Source organism: Phyllobates terribilis, unplaced genomic scaffold (assembly GCF_046119375.1).
Source record: "Phyllobates terribilis strain yellow unplaced genomic scaffold, ASM4611937v1 Scaffold_1__5_contigs__length_1240528914, whole genome shotgun sequence".
NCBI classification, from domain to species: domain Eukaryota; kingdom Metazoa; phylum Chordata; class Amphibia; order Anura; family Dendrobatidae; genus Phyllobates; species Phyllobates terribilis.
In genome coordinates, this window is record NW_027362761.1 from 6,486,641 (window position 1) to 6,504,368 (window position 17,728).

The following is a 17,728-nucleotide window of genomic DNA, read 5'->3' on the forward strand; positions in this document are numbered from 1 at the left end:
CAGACACACAGTGACGCCATACCATCCAGACACGCAGTGACGCCATCCATAGACCCAGTGACGCCATCCAGACACCCAGTGACGCCATACCATCCAGACACCCAGTGACGCCATCCAGAGGCCCAGTGATGACACATGAAGACGACGTTTACAAACCCGGCACTTTTATTAATACTGCAACAAAGTGTACGACAAGACACAATATTTAAAGGCACATCACACAATTACAATTATCAATAAATTCCCTTTCATACGAGCGATTCCTTAGAGGGTTTTTTGTGCGTTATCTATGATACTTTCTAGGTTTTAATGAGGCAGGTCTGTAAACACATCGTACGCGACTACAAGGAGTGGACGGAAGATGTTTCCTGATGAGATGTCGGAGACTTTTCTCAGCTCCCGGGATCTCATGTATTAAAAGTCAGTAGAAAAACTAATTAGCTTATTACATTCCACCAGATAAAGGTTTTCCTTTGGTAATTCACATTCACTATGGATTCAAGGCAAACAAATAAGACCCCCGCTCCCCGCAACGCATTCTCTGCACTGGTATTAACCCTACAAGTTCCCCACTGCTTCATGGGGCAAATATTACTACTAGTCCTAAAAGTTCAGTGTATCACCAGACCGGCAGGAGGTTTACAATGGAGGACGCCTCCATTTAGTGCCTCTTGCTACAAGTCAAACTTTTCTGATCGCCTCCTCTCCATTTACTTGGGGCAAGTATTTTGCACCAAAATTTTGATGCATTTTTTGATTCCCCCAAGAAACTTTACAGCAAGGCATAAAAAGGCTCCAAATAATAAATCTGTCACGAGATGTGTATGCCAGATTTTTTGGCAAATTTAGTTTATATGGTTTGTACCACAGAATAGGGGATAACTTTCCGATCGCTGGCGGTCCATTCGTTGGGACCCCCACATCTCGAGAATAGAGCTCTGAAAAGCCCCTTCTGAACAAAGTTGAGGTTGAGAGTGCGCACCACCCCACTCCATTCTTAACCCCTTCCACACAGGGCGATTTTACGGACAGACCCCCACCAATCAGGAAGTTATTGACTGTCCTAGAGTTTGAAGAGTTTGTAGTGCTGTGGTAATTCAGGTGACCACAGCACTACAGGGTCCCCCATTCTGGAAAACCACCCCCCTTTTTGGGGGGGTTGGGGTTCTGTCTTTAGCTATATGAGGATCACAGGAGGCCAGACAGCACCCACCTGTCTGTACTTGTACAAGAATGGACATGCCGGGGCCTCTAATCTAGAGAACATCTAAAAGCAGATAGCCTAGTGCCTGGCTTGGGCACAGGTTATGTTCACCTGTGCGCCGGCGGCTTCATCTACAGGATGTCACACATTATGTCATACTGGACCTGAAAAATAAGACTACATGTCGGTCGGTCAGTCAGTCAACGAGGTCCGTCATGTGGCCGTGGTCTCCACCATGGGACAGACCAGACACTAACTTGTGACTGGTGAGGAATTGGGCAGTGTCGCGACACGAGTGTGTGAGCTGCAAAGATCGGTGGGAAGGGTGATGGCTTCTCCGAATGAAAAAAAATAAAAAATGATTCCCAGTACAATTGGTCGAGATCCTTTCTGGATCCCTGATAAAGTTTTGTCTGATGTGGCAGTCACTTTAGGCTCTCATAAACAGTGTCCTACCTTTGGGTTAAGAATCACAAAAAGCTCCATGTGTTTACAACCGAATCCTCGAGCCCAATTCACCTTTTGGCGATGTGAACCTCCGTCCGGCTAAAAGAGATAAGAGTTATACTGTACAGGAAAGTGCAGCAGATACAGCCTCACTGCAAAGGGCACCACAAAAACGGCTACACACCGGTAAGTGGCGGAAAATCCTCAAGACGTAGTCTGCCAACATAAAACTCGTGTAAGGATTGCAAAAAACCCGTGGATGCTTATCTGAGCCTCGCGGCTGTAAGGATGTTATGGCGGAGTTCCTCTATAAGCTATGACTGTATACCCATACATCATGCACAAACGAGGAGACTCTTTTCTCCTGCACGAATCTATTTGGCACAAAGAATGTAAAATTCCGGAAATTCCAGAGAGGTTCAATCTCCGAACGACGAGTCGCACATAGAAAACTTCCCACCATAGAAAAATAAAAATCTCAGCTACCTTTTACTGCGGCACCCTGTGACCTCACAATTCTCCATTCCCACGACCTCTTATGAAGCCAACCCCGTGACCTCACAACCTCTTATGGAGCAAACCTGTGTCCCCTCAACCTCTTACTGAGTCAACACCGTGTCCCCTCAACTCTCCATCCCCACAACCTCTTACTGAGCCAACACCGTGTTCTCACAACTCTCCATCCCCACAACCTCTTACTGAGCCAACACCGTGTCCTCACAACTCTCCATCCCCACAACCTCTTACTGAGCCAACACCGTGTCCTCACAACTCTCCATCCCCACAACCTCTTACTGAGCCAACACCGTGTCCCCTCAACTCTCCATCCCCACAACCTCTTACTGAGCCAACACCGTGTCCTCACAACTCTCCATCCCCACAACCTCTTACTGAGCCAACACCGTGTCCCCTCAACTCTCCATCCCCACAACCTCTTACTGAGCCAACACCGTGTCCCCTCAACTCTCCATCCCCACAACCTCTTACTGAGACAACAGTGTCCTCACAACTCTCCATCCCCACAACCTTTTACTGAGCCAACAGTGTCCTCACAACTCTCCATCCCCACGACCTCTTACTGAGCCAGCACAGTGTCCTCACAACTCTCCATCCCCACGACCTCTTACTGAGCCAACAGTGTCCTCACAACTCTCCATCCCCCCGACCTCTTACTGAGCCAACAGGGTCCTCACAACTCTTCATCCCCACAACCTCTTACTGAGCCAACACCGTGTCCTCACAACTCTCCATCCCCACAACCTCTTACTGAGCCAAGGCAGTGTCCTCGCAACTCTCCATCCCCACAACTTCTTACTGAGCCAACAGTGTCCTCACAACTCTCCATCCCCACAACCTCTTACTGAGCCAACACCGTGTCCTCACAACTCTCCTTCCCCACAACCTCTTACTGAGCCAACACCGTGTCCCCTCAACTCTCCATCCCCACAACCTCTTACTGAGCCAACACCGTGTTCTCACAACTCTCCATCCCCACAACCTCTTACTGAGCCAACACCGTGTCCCCTCAACTCTCCATCCCCACAACCTCTTACTGAGCCAACACCGTGTCCTCACAACTCTCCATCCCCACGACCTCTTATGAAGCCAACCCCATGACCTCACAATCTCTTATGGAGCAAACCCTGTGTCCGCTCAACCTCTTACTGAGTCAACACTGTGTCCCCTCAACTCTCCATCCCCACAACCTCTTACTGAGCCAACACCGTGTCCCCTCAACTCTCCATCCCCACAACCTCTTACTGAGACAACACCGTGTCCTCACAACTCTCCATCCCCACAACCTCTTACTGAACCAACAGTGTCCTCACAACTCTCCATCCCCACGACCTCTTACTGAGCCAACACCGTGTCCTCACAACACTCCATCCCCACAACCTCTTACTGAGCCAACAGTGTCCTCACAACTCTCCATCCCCACGACCTCTTACTGAGCCAACAGTGTCCTCACAACTCTACATCCCCATGACCTCTTACTGACCCAGCACAGTGTCCTCACAACTCTCCATCCCCACGACCTCTTACTGAGCCAACAGTGTCCTCACAACTCTCCATCCCCACGACCTCTTACTGAGCCAACAGGGTCCTCACAACTCTCCATCCCCACAACCTCTTACTGAGCCAACACCGTGTCCTCACAACTCTCCATCCCCACAACCTCTTACTGAGCCAAGGCAGTGTCCTCGCAACTCTCCATCCCCACAACCTCTTACTGAGCCAACAGTGTCCTCACAACTCTCCATCCCCACAACCTCTTACTGAGCCAACACAGTTTCCTCACAATTCTCCATCCCCACGACCTCTTACTGAGCCAACCCTGTGATTTCACAGCGTGCTCCCCCGCAATTTCTTACTGTGCCTTCCCCAGGACCTCACAACGAGCGCCCACTTCACTCAAGGAACTTCAGGATTTTCCCCATACTTCCATCAACTCAGCTGAACCGCCAAAACCGGAGAACCTCGTGCAACCAAATCACCCCCTACATGTACAGGAGAGCTGCAGTCTGGTGCCCAGAGGAAGGCCTCCATCTTTAAGCTGCACCATTTCTATGCATGAGGGGCACAACTACACAACTGGAAGAGGAAGATTTGCAGAACATGCAGAGAGCAGGAGGTTGCAAATATCAGCAAGAAGGCACTTAGACAGCAAGCAGCAGAGGCACAGACAAGGGAGACCGCAACAGACAACTTATGGAAAGCTGAAATCAAGGCAATCACGGTTGGTGAGAGCAATTAACTTCGCCTTAGGTTACATGGATGTCACGTCTGTGCTCTTAGACTACAGTTTATGTCTGGGGCTTTTCTACCTCCGGAGCGTATGGGCACAAGCACCGTCTGCACCCGGCCGTCGATCACGTAAGTCAAAAGATCAAACGACATCGGTGCAGTTCCCCTCTTCCACCACCGGGGGAACAGCTGCACTGTTGCGCCCTGACACGTTTCACCCCTTTCTTTATTTTGGGCGATACAGAATGCGGGAGCACGGACCATCTCCCACCGATAATGACTAAGCCATGACAGACAGAAAGGTCCAATTACCCTCCTGCCTCAAATTAAAAAAAAAAAGGGCGTCAATCTGCTGAGCCGTGTATCTAATCCTGTGATACTGACTGCTGAGCCGTGTATATAATCCTGTGTGACACTGTCTGCTGAGCCGTGTATCTAATCCTGTGATACTGACTGCTGAGCCGTGTATATAATCCTGTGTGATACTGACTGCTGAGCCGTGTATCTAATCCTGGGTGATACTGACTGCTGAGACGTGTATCTAATCCTGGGTGATACTGACTGCTGAGCCGTGTATCTAATCCTGGGTGATACTGACTGCTGAGCAGTGTATCTAATCCTGTGATACTGACTGCTGAGCCGTGTATCTAATCCTGTGTGATACTGACTGCTGAGCTGTGTATCTAATCCTGTGTGATACTGACTGCTGAGCTGTGTATCTAATCCTGTGTCATACTGACTGCTGAGCCGTGTATCTAATCCTGGGTGATACTGTCTGCTGAGCCGTGTATCCAACCCTGTGTGATACTGTCTGCTGAGCTGTGTATCTAATTCTGTGTGATACTGTCTGCTGAGCTGTGTATCTAATCCTGTGTGATACTGTCTACTGAGCTGTGTATCTAATCCTGTGTGATACTGTCTGCTGAGCCGTGTATCTAATCCTGTGTGATACTGACTGCTGAGCCGTGTATCTAATCCTGTTATACTGTTTGCATAGCTGTGTATCTAATCCTATCCCGTGTGATACTGTCTGCTGAGCCGTATATCTAATCCTGTGTGATACTGACTGCTGAGCCATGTATCTAATCCTTTGTGATACTGACTGCTGAGCCGTGTATCTAATCCTGTGTGATACTGTCTGCTGAGCCGTGTATCTATTCCTGGAGAGGAGGGGGATCAAGAGAGTTGGGGATGAGGAGAGTGGATGAGGAGAAGAGGGGATGAGGAGAAGAGGGGATGAGGAGAAGAGGGGGATGAGAAGAAGAGGGGACAATGAGAAGAGGGGGATGAGGAAAGCAGAAGATGAGGATGAAGAGAGTAAGGGTATGAGGAGAAAAGGGGATAAGGAAAAGAAGAGGGGGATGAGGAGAGGAAGGAGATTAAGAGAGGAGGGGCATGAGAAGATGAGGGGATGAGGCGAAGAAGGGACAATGAGAAGAGGGAGATGAGGAGAGCAGAAGATGAGGATGAAGAGAATAGGGGGGTAAGGAGAGGAGGGGAATGAGGAGAGTAGAGGGATAAAGAGAGTAGGGTGATGAGAAGAAGAGAGGGATAAGAAAAAGAAGGGGATGAGAATAAGAGGTGGATGAGGAAAGGAGGGGATTGAGGAGAGGAGGGAAATACACTGACTGCTGAGCCGTGTATCTAATCCTGGGTGATACTGACTGCTGAGCCGTGTATCTAATCCTGTGTGATACTGTCTGCTGAGCCGTGTATCTAATCCTGTGTGATACCGTCTGCTGAGCAGTGTATCTAATCCTGTGTGATACTGTCTGCTGAGCCGAGGATCTAATCCTGTGTGATACTGACTGCTGAGCCGTGTATCGAATCCTGTGTGACACTGCTGAGCCGTGTATCTAATCCTGTGTGATACTGACTGCTGAGCCGTGAATCTAATCTTGTGTGATACCATCTGCTGAGCTGTGTATCTAATCCTGCGATACCGTCTGCTGAGCCGTGTATCTAATCCTGGGTGATACCTTCTGCTGAGCCGTGTATCTAATCCTGGGTGATACTGTCTGCTGAGCCGTGTATCTAATCCTGGAGAGGAGGGGGATGAGGAGAAAAGGGGATAAGGAAAAGAAGAGGGGGATGAGGAGAGGAAGGAGATTAAGAGAGGAGGGGCATGAGAAGATGAGGGGATGAGGCGAAGAAGGGACAATGAGAAGAGGGAGATGAGGAGAGCAGAAGATGAGGATGAAGAGAATAGGGGGGGTAAGGAGAGGAGGGGAATGAGGAGAGTAGAGGGATGAAGAGAGTAGGGTGATGAGAAGAAGAGAGGGATAAGAAAAAGAAGGGGATGAGAATAAGAGGTGGATGAGGAAAGGAGGGGATTGAGGAGAGGAGGGAAATACACTGACTGCTGAGCCGTGTATCTAATCCTTTGTGATACTGACTGCTGAGCCGTGTATCTAATCCTGTGTGATACTAACTGCTGAGCCGTGTATCTAATCCTGTGTGATACTGACTGCTGAGCCGTGTATCTAATCCTGGGTACTACTGACTGCTGAGCCGTGTATCTAATCCTGTGTGATACTGACTTCTGAGCCGTGTATCTAATCCTGGGTGATACCGTCTGCTGAGCCGTGTATCTAATCCTTTGTGATACTGACTGCTGAGCCGTGTATCTAATCCTGTGTGATACTAACTGCTGAGCCGTGTATCTAATCCTGGGTGATACTGACTGCTAAACCATGTATCTAATCCTGTGTGATACTGACTGCTGAGCCGTGTATCTAATCCTGTGTGATACTGACTGCTGAGCCGTGTATCTAATCCTGGGTGATACTGACTGCTGAGCCGTGTATCTAATCCTGGGTGATACTGACTGCTGAGCCGTGTATCTAATCCTGGGTGATACTGACTGCTGAGCCGTGTATCTAATCCTGTGTGATACTGTCTGCTGAGCCGTGTATCTAATCCTGTGTGATACTGTCTGCTGAGCAGTGTATCTAATCCTGTGTGATACTGTCTGCTGAGCCATGTATCTAATCCTGTGTGATACTGACTGCTGAGCCGTGTATCTAATCCTGTGTGACACTGTCTGCTGAGCCGTGTATCTAATCCTGTGTGATACTGACTGCGGAGCCGTGAATCTAATCTTGTGTGATACCATCTGCTGAGCTGTGTATCTAATCCTGCGATACCGTCTGCTGAGCCGTGTATCTAATCCTGGGTGATACCTTCTGCTGAGCCGTGTATCTAATCCTGGGTGAAACTGTCTGCTGAGCAGAAGAGGGGGATGAGAAGAAGAGGGGACTATGAGAAGAGGGGGATGAGGAAAGCAGGAGATAAGGAGGATGAAGAGAGTAAGGGTATGAGGAGAAAAGGGGATAAGGAAAAGAAGAGGGGGATGAGGAGAGGAAGGAGATTAAGAGAGGAGGGGCATGAGAAGAGGAGGGGATGAGTCGAAGAAGGGACAATGAGAAGAGGGAGATGAGGAGAGCAGAAGATGAGGATGAAGAGAATAGGGGGGGTAAGGAGAGGAGGGGAATGAGGAGAGTAGAGGGATGAAGAGAGTAGGGTGATGAGAAGAAGAGAGGGGTAAGAAAAAGAAGGGGATGAGAATAAGAGGTGGATGAGGAAAGGAGGGGATTGAGGAGAGGAGGGAAATCAGGAGAGTAGGGGAATGAGAAGAAGAGGAGAATGAGATGAGGGGATGAGGAGACGCGAGGGATAAGAAGAGGAGGGGGATGAGGTAGATGAGAAAAGGAAGGGAATGAGGAGAGGTGAAGGATAAGAAGAAGAGGGGATGAGGAAAGGAGGGGAGTAGGGGGATGAGGGGAACGAGAAGAAGAGGAGAAAGAGGAGAGGGATGAGAGAAAGAGGTGGATGAGGAGAGGAGGGGATGAGAAGAGGTAGATGAGGAGATGAAAAGGATGAGGAGAGGAGGGAGATGAAGAGAGTTGGGGGATGAGGAGATGGGAAGGATTAGGAGAGGAGGGGGATGACGAGAAGAGGGAAATGAGAGTTGGGGATGAGGGGAAGAATGGGATGAGGAGTTGAAGAAGATGAAGCGAGGAGGGGGATGAGAAGAGGAGGGGAATGAGAAAATGAGGGGAACAAGGAGAAGAGGGAGATGCTGAAGAGAGTAGAGGGATGAGGAGAAGAAGGGGATCAAGAGAGTTGGGGATGAGGAGAAGAGGGGGATGAGGAGAGGAGCGGATGAGAAGAGGGGATAAGGAGAAGAGGGGGATGAGGAGGAGGGGAATGAGGAGAGGAGGGAGTTGAGAGGAGAAGAGTGAGAAGAAGAGAATAAGGAGAGCGATGAGAGGAGGGTGATTAAAAGAAGAGGGGGATGAGGAAAAGAAGAGAAGGGGATGAAGAGAGTTGGGGATGAGGAGATGGGAAGGATTAGAAGGGGGATGAGAAAGAGGGGGATAAAGAGAGTTGGGGGATGAGAAGAAGAGGAAGATGAGAGTTGGGGGACGAGGTGAGGAGAGGGGGAATGAGGAGAGAAGGAATGAGGAGAGGAGGGAGACAAGTAGAGGTGGAGGATGATTAGAGAAGGGATATGAGAAGAGGGGAAAGAGGAGAGGAGTGGGATTAGGAGAGTAGGGGATGAGGAGATGGGAAGGATGAGGAGAGGAGGGAGACAAGTAGAGGTGGAGGATGATTAGAGAAAAGGCCAGCCACTCCGTTCACGGTCTATGGTATTTATGACAATATCCCAGACCTGTCGGCGGCCCGGTCCTGTGCCCTCATCAGTCTGACTTGTGCATTATCTATGACAGAACATTCATCTGGTGGCCAAGTGGCTGAGCACGCTGGAGAAGAAGCTTGAACATCACAGTGAAGGAAGCCACCCAAATTTCCGCGTGTTCATCAGCGCTGAGCCCGCCGGGTCCCCCGAGGGTTACATCATTCCTCAGGGCATCCTCGAAAACTCCATAAAAATCACCAACGAGCCTCCGACTGGCATGCACGCCAACCTGCACAAAGCTCTGGATAACTTTAACCAGGTAACGTCATAACCTCAGAGAGTCCATCTATCAGAGAGGACCAAAAATATGTTCGAGGGGTAAGACGGTGACATCCCATGTTCTTCTCTGCTCTCACATACAGGACACTCTGGAGATGTGTGCTCGCGAAACAGAGTTCAAGAGCATCCTGTTCGCTCTGTGTTACTTCTACGCCGTGGTGGCCGAGAGGAGAAAGTTCGGACCCCAGGGGTGGAACCGCTCCTATCCCTTTAACACCGGAGACCTCACAATTTCAATCAACGTGCTGTACAACTATCTGGAAGCCAATGCCAAGGTAAGAGCCGGGGCTCCACATGGGAAAGCTAAAGGTGATGACATGTCACTGGCAACGTCCGGACCGGCCTATAGATGGCGTCTCGCCACGCTGATTTCATACTTTCAGGCCTTCAGCAAAATAAAATCTCGTTGCTAAATGTAAAGTGACAGCGAGGCAGGTGCACGGAGGACGGGTCGGACTACTGGCCTTATTGGCGGTAGAATAATGTTTTATTCAAGACCCATAATATGTGAATGAGCAGAAGAAGCAACCCCCCTCCCATCACCGCGTGATTTAAAAGGTTAATTCCACCTTTAAACATTACATTAGCTATGGCAGAAGTCCATAAGTGTTATGGCATCTTCTGCCAGGCCGCAGTGTGAGTGGCGTGTAGCTCCCTGACTTTTTATTTGAGCCTCCTCCGCCCGTAGTCTGTCCAGCATCCTTTACGCCCCATTTACTTTGTGTTTCAGGTCCCCTATGACGACCTGCGTTATCTGTTTGGTGAGATCATGTACGGAGGTCACATCACGGATAACTGGGACCGGCGGCTGTGCAGGACGTATCTGGAGGAGTTCATAAAGCCAGAAATGATGGAAGGCGAGCTGTTTCTGGCTCCGGGGTTCCCACTCCCCGGAAACATGGATTACAACGGTTACCACAAGGTATTATGGAGACGGGTGGTGAGAGTAACTGACACCAGTTGTCACTCAGCACGGTTGTCATTACCAGGAACAAAAAAAAGGCCATCGATAACGATTCATGAAATGGGGTCCGCACTGAGTTTGTGGCAGACGATGTCCTCAATCTCCGCCATTACAGCGCTCTCCTGCTTCTCTTCCCAGTATATCGATGACGTCCTTCCAGCCGAGTCTCCGTACCTGTACGGCTTGCACCCCAACGCAGAGATCGGCTTCCTGACTCAGACGTCCTAGAAGTTGTTCCGCACCGTCCTGGAGATGCAGCCCCGGGACAGCAGCATGGGCGAGGGTGGCGGTGTCACCCGAGAGGAGAAGGTAAGAATATTGCACATAGGACCGGATGAAGAAGCCAGTCAACAGATTCTGAGGCCCAGACCAAAAATGGCCTCATCTGACACATTTAATATTAGGCCATGACTCACGGAGGGGTAATGATCGAGGCCTGACTCTGCGCACTCCAGTCAGAGCAGTAGTGTTCATACCAAGAGGCGGTGACTGAGCTGCGAGCGTCTCATGTCAGAGATCTGAGTGACCCTGAATCTGTCTTATCCCGGCACACACAATACCGCAGAGCGTATGAGCCATGAAAAGGGTCCCAGTATCCTTCACTACCGCCCTGACTCATTGTTCCAGACCTGGAGCAGTGTGACATGCGGTGCTAATGATCACGTCCTCTCCACTGTGTAGGATCTGTGCTTGGTCAGCTGCTGTAGAGGTGATATGGTAAACTCACACTGCGCTTGTCTGTATTAGTGGATGGCAGATTGATATCCGTAAGCTTAGAAGCCACCAGTAGAAATCTCAGAACATTATTATAAAGGGAGGAGAATATCCTCCCAATGGTGGACGCTTGGAGCCAGTCCGGATATTGAGTCTCTCCGCAGCTAATGTGGGCAGTAATAGGGCGGTGGCACTGGACTAGTCGCCTATCCGTTCCTCCTGGGACCCACAAACTACAGCGTGAACCTTGTGTGTGCTTCCTCAGCAGGGGAAGGCCACGCTGGACGAGATCCTGGAGAAACTCCCTGAAGAGTTTAATATCACAGAACTGATGGCGAAGGTGGAGGAGAGGACGCCGTACATAGTGGTCGCCTTCCAGGAGTGCGAGAGAATGAACATGCTGACTAGAGAGATCAGACGCTCCCTGAAGGAGCTAAATTTAGGGCTGAAGGTAAAAGGCTGGAGCTGCCGCACCGTACGCCAAAATACAACCAAAATGTTACTGCAAATTGTTAAGTTTACATTGTGTAAGAATTAGAGGCTTGTAGCAAACCTGCCCGTCACTCTCGTTCTATTTGTCCTCCAGGGTGAACTCTCCATGACCAGCGACATGGAGAATCTACAGAACGCCATCTTCCTGGACATGGTGCCCGATTCATGGACCAAGAGAGCCTACCCATCCATGGCAGGTCTTGCAGGCTGGTTCGTCGACCTTCTCAGCCGTATCAAGGAGTTAGAGACCTGGACGGGAGACTTGGCTCTGCCCTCCGCCGTCTGGCTGGCCGGGTTCTTTAACCCCCAGTCCTTCCTTACAGCCATTATGCAGTCTATGACCAGGAAGAAAGAATGGCCGCTCGATAAGATGACGCTGCAGTGCGATGTGACCAAGAACAGAGAGGACTTCAGCAGTCCTCCGCGAGAGGGAGCCTACGTCCACGGACTGTTCATGGAGGGGGCACGCTGGGACACACAGGTAATGCTGCGTCTCATCAAGTCAACAGCACAAAATATATACTTGGCCGGCGCTCCAGTCACATTCAAAGCAGCAATTATTTGGCTTCTACTCTCAGCAGCCCCAAATGGTTACTCAGGATCCCATAAAGCGCTACGGGTGCACGTGCCCTACAGTGAAGGGAGAAAACTGGAAGCCAGAAGAAGTGTGAATGTAGCTTTAGACGTGACTGGAGTTCATGGACTTTACATGTCGTGCTGAGGTTGCATTTTTACAGTTATTTCCACAGAATTACCATGAAACTGTGATTGTTAGCAAAGGAATTGTCACGCCCGGTGTGGGGGAAGACTTAGTGCAACACAGAGGGGAAAGGGGGGGGACATCCTAGTCTGGTCTAGTGTCACCCTGTCTCAACTACCGACCCTATATAGCCTCGCCCTACTCTCCCTGGTGTAAGGCCACGGCTAGGGATGGAAAAAGATGAGCACTAGTCAACCTCCACTAAACTGTATAGACAAGGGTGGACAAAACAGAGGAAATGGCTTAGCTTTAGCTGAACTCCAAGTGTGCACACGGCCTCAAGCTCCAGAGAGGATGAAGTAATGCTCCTGCTAAGCCTCACAAGCAGAAATGGATATAGCCGGCGACTCCCTCTTAGAAACACCAGGTATATATACACCCAGGCCAGAGAGCTAATTACCAGAGGGAGGTAGCCGCTCGGTCCTAAAGACAGCCTCTTATCTCATTATCTAAGAAGCTGTCTACAATGCCAAAAGTAGAGATCTCCCACTGCAGGGCGACTCATCACCTCTGACACACCAGTGACAGTACCCCCCCCCCTCTTCCTGAGAGTCCGGAGGCTACTCATAAAGAGGTGTGGAATGAGTGAACCAATCTGGGAGCGTTCACCTCTGACGCTGAAACCCACATCCTTTCCTCTGGACCATAGCCTTGACTCAGCCACGGCGACTCGGTCAGGGTCATCATAGATGAGGGCCAGAGCTCCGAAAAACCCCTCCACAGATTGGAGACAGAGTCCTGCGGTTACGAAAACGCCCATGACTTGACTGAGGATCTCCCTGCAGTAGAGAGATCACAATGCCAACCCGTTGCTCCTCATTACCGGAGAAGTAAGGACGAAGGTTAACATACAATTTGCATACCTCCTTAAATACAAAAAAAACGGTCTGTCACCTATGACACACCCGGGACAGGAATGCAATATAACTGCACCATGTGAACATACCCTAAGACATGAGAAGAACCTTAATGGAACCCAACTAATGGGTTAAACACAAAGACAGGCCGCAACGTTCACCTCCCAGTTTCATCCGAAAACCATAAAATACAGTAAATAAGGTATTAGGGAGTGTTGCTTCTAATGTAGAGGACCTCCTTAATACTGTGCTGTATGGAGGCAGCAGAGGACACCACAGTATGGCGCCATCGGGTCTCCCCGGGTGCCGCCGTACAAGCTCCGCGCCAGCAGGTCGCCTAAGGGCGATTTCAGAAAGTTTTCTCTAAAAGCGACGACCTTAAAACAACTTTAAAACTCTTCTGGGGAATCGTTGGTCTGACATCAGAGACGGGAGAGGGAGAAGCAGCGGCCGTGCCCTCCTGCCTTCCCCTTTCTTCTGCTGTCGCCAAAGATCTTCAAGAAACTTCATTACAATTTTGAAAGACTGATCAAAGTGGGTCCGTCTGGCACATTATCTGCCGATTAGCGGTGCCGCCCGCCACCCGCTTTTTAGATAGAGTAGCTAGTCTTTGAACGTGGGTGAGAGCGCAGAGCCCGTGCGCCAATTACCAGAAGACAGTCTACAAGGTCAACGGAGATTCAGCATAAAGACAATGGAAGCGGCGACTTCTCCTCCGTACGAGAACAAGGCCTCGATGTCATTCGAGAAGATGAAGCGCAAAATGCAAAAAGACATAATCCGGCTTTGATTTATATGGATTAAAAAAGCAGCTTGAATACCAGAGAAAATGTAAATGTGCGCTTAATTATCAGCGAGTGATCCCTAAACAACACAGCGGACGGATCAATGGAAGGTGCAGCCGTTCTCCATATGCATCAAGTTCTGGAGAAATCTGCTGTGTAATGAAGAGAAGATGGGGAATGGACGGGCTGACTGCCGACAGGCTGCTTTACTGGGACAAGCTGGTAACTAGTGGTGATTAACTGCTTACTAACTGCAGCAATTACCACTAGGGGGAGCTCCCTGTATACAGAGATACATAAGATCCTGTCTGCGGCCACCACTAGGGGGAGCTCCCTGTATACAGAGATACATGATAAGATCCTGTCTGCAGCCACCACTAGGGGGAGCTCCCTGTATAAAGAGATACATAAGATTCTGTCTGCAGCCACCACTAGGGGGAGCTCTCTGTATACAGAGATACATGATAAGATTCTGTCTGCAGCCACCACTAGGGGGAGCTCCCAGTATACAGAGATACATAAGATTCTGTCTGCAGCCACCACTAGGGGGAGCTCTCTGTATACAGAGATACATGATAAGATCCTGTCTGCAGCCACCACTAGGGGGAGCTCTCTGTATACAGAGATACATGATAAGATTCTGTCTGCAGCCACCACTAGGGGGAGCTCCCAGTATACAGAGATACATAAGATTCTGTCAGCAGCCACCACTAGAGGGAGATCCCTGTATACAGAGATATATGATAAGATCCCGTCTGCAGCCACCATTAGGGGGCGCTCCCTGTATACACAGATACATGATAAGATTCTGTCTGCGGCCACCACTAGGGGGAGCTCCCTGTATACAGAGATACATAAGATTCTGTCTGCAGCCACCACTAGGGGGAGCTCCCTGTATACAGAGATACATAAGATTCTGTCTGCAGCCACCACTAGGGGGAGCTCCCTGTATACAGAGATACATAAGATCCTGTCTGCGGCCACCACTAGGGGAAGCTCTCTGTATAGAGATACATGATAAGATTCTGTCTGCAGCCACCACTAGGGGGAGCTCCCAGTATACAGAGATACATAAGATTCTGTCTGCAGCCACCACTAGGGGGAGCTCTCTGTATACAGAGATACATGATAAGATTCTGTCTGCAGCCTCCACTAGAGGGAGATCCCTGTATACAGAGATATATCATAAGATCCCGTCTGCAGCCACCATTAGGGGGCGCTCCCTGTATACAGATATATAAGATTCTGACTGCGGCCACCACTAGGGGGAGCTCCCTGTATACACAGATACATAAGATTCTGTCTGCGGCCACCACTAGGGGGAGCTCCCTGTATACAGAGATACATGATAAGATTCTGTCTGCAGCCACCACTAGGGGGAGCTCCCTGTATACAGAGATACATAAGATTCTGTCTGCAGCCACCACTAGGGGGAGCTCCCTGTATACAGAGATACATAAGATCCTGTCTGCGGCCACCACTAGGGGGGGCTACCTGTATACAGAGATACATAAGATTCTGTCTGCAGCCACCACTAGGGGGAGCTCCCTGTATACAGAGATACATGATAACATCCTGTCTGCAGCCACCACTAGGGGGAGCTCCCTGTATACAGAGATACATGATAAGATCCTGTCTGCAGCCACCACTAGGGGGAGGTCTCTGTATACAGAGATACATGATAAGATCCTGTCTGCGGCCACCACTAGGAGGAGCTCCCTGTATACAGGGATACATGATAAGATCCTGTCTGCGGCCACCACTAGGGGGAGCTCCCTGTATACAGAGATACATAAGATCCTGTCTGCAGCCACCACTAGGGGGAGCTCCCTGTATACAGAGATACAAGTACTTCTATACCCTCTCCAGCAGCAAATTGGTAGAAATTGTTTGAGAGAGACTATTAGGAACTTGTTCATTTTCTTTCTAAATGCAAAAATTAAGCAATAAAAATTCAGAAGGTGAAGAACCGGTGCCCAGGACTCCGATGTGGATGGACTGAGCCTTACTTACTGTACATAAAAGCTCATAATATCGCATTCGTCTTACAATCCGCGGACGGAGGGTGATCCGCGGGCAAATCCAGACAATTCACTGCTCCAACTATTTATAACAATCTGACAGATTTCCCAAGAAGAAATAAAACCCGACTATTTAAAGATCCATCGGCTGGTAACACATTAACGAAGCGCACCCGGCGGCGTCTGAACACCATCATTTATCATTACAATATCTGTTGTGCTTAAGAGCCAGAAATCGGCGTCTCCGCACATCCGTCTCGGCCTTATCACATCATTTATCTCGGAGTGGGACCCGCTTCTTTTGGGTGTCGGAGCTGAATATATAAAGTCGCGTTCTCTGGATATTGTTTCCATGGTGATTTATAAATCAGATGTGATTTTTTTTTTTCCTCCTCTTCCTTAAAAAGAATGATAAATCTTTATGTGCATTTTATTCGCTACTTAATGAAAAAACGATCTAATAAAAACTGAAATAGTCCACCCCTAGAAGGGTCACAGCTCATTTCTCTGCCTTTCTGCAGACTTGTTCCCTTGAATGGTCCTGAGCTGCAGTACCACACACAGCCACACAGGCGGATGGCGCTGTTTTTTCCGTAAAGCAGCAGCTTAGTTTTAACAGGATACTTCCAGTGCACCATTAATACACTCATACAATTTGTGCCATCTTCCCCCCTTACAGACCAGCATCATCACAAACGCGCGGCTAAAAGACTTGACTCCAGCGATGCCGGTCATCTTCATCAAGGCAATCCCTGTGGATAAACAGGACACCCGCAACGTCTACGCCTGTCCTGTGTACAAGACGCGGCAGAGAGGACCTACATACGTGTGGACATTCAACCTCAAGACCAAGGAGAACCCCTCGAAATGGGTCCTGGCCGGGGTGGCGCTGCTGTTGCAGATTTAGATGCCTTTCTGGTTAATTGGTTCTCACGTGGACTGAACTGTTTTCTGTTGCACGAAGAGGATTCTGCACCTTGTGAAAAATAGAAAATCCAGTATTAAGAGTAATATGTAATCGGAGGAGCCGCGCGTCCTCAGAAGTTACCTGTAAATCTGTTCTAATAAAGCATTTGCTTCTCTTACATTTGTAAGAACCATCAGTGGGGACGGTCATCGCTTCTACAGACATTACGTCATTATCCAGGACTTAGATGTACCTCCATTTACTGAGCGAAAGCAAGTCCAAAAGGGCAGAGGTTTGATCTCTTTTCTGGTAAAGGGAACTCCGTGTCCGAACGTGCAGACTGCGCTCTCCATTTGTCTCAAGAGTCAAATTTGTGGTGCATTGAAGGTTCAGTTCACATTTTTTTTTTACAGAGATCCATGCTGAATGCTCTGACCTAGCAATTTACTATTTGCTCAAAAATACCATACATGTCTTATGCAGAATCCAGGGCAAAAATTCAGTTTGGCGCCATCCCTCCCCCATATAAACAGCTTAAGCGCTTTGAGTAGTCATGTAACCGCTCATAAGTGATTTGCACACTTACAATCACATGCAGTGAAATACTTCAGCCCCAGCTTCATTAAAGAGAAACTACTTGGCATAACCAGAAGTATGAAAATCACATAGGAGTGGTCACGTACTGATAACTGGAACCGAATCCTGACAATGAGGATATTACAAGCCGTTAGGATTTGGCTAATTTTATAATGAATACTCCTAAAAAATTGAGATGTAGTAATCTTTAACTTGTCAGACAGCACCATACTTTTATCAAAAATGGCTATGTATCATGTTATCGAACAAGATAT

The 17,728-nt window shown here is 49.0% G+C and overlaps 1 pseudogene; it reads left to right on the top strand.

Annotated features, from left to right (window-relative positions):
• Positions 1 to 1,385: 1,385 nt before the first annotated feature.
• LOC141173720 (dynein axonemal heavy chain 9-like) lies at positions 1,386 to 16,933 on the top strand (annotated as a pseudogene).
• Positions 16,934 to 17,728: the final 795 nt, after the last annotated feature.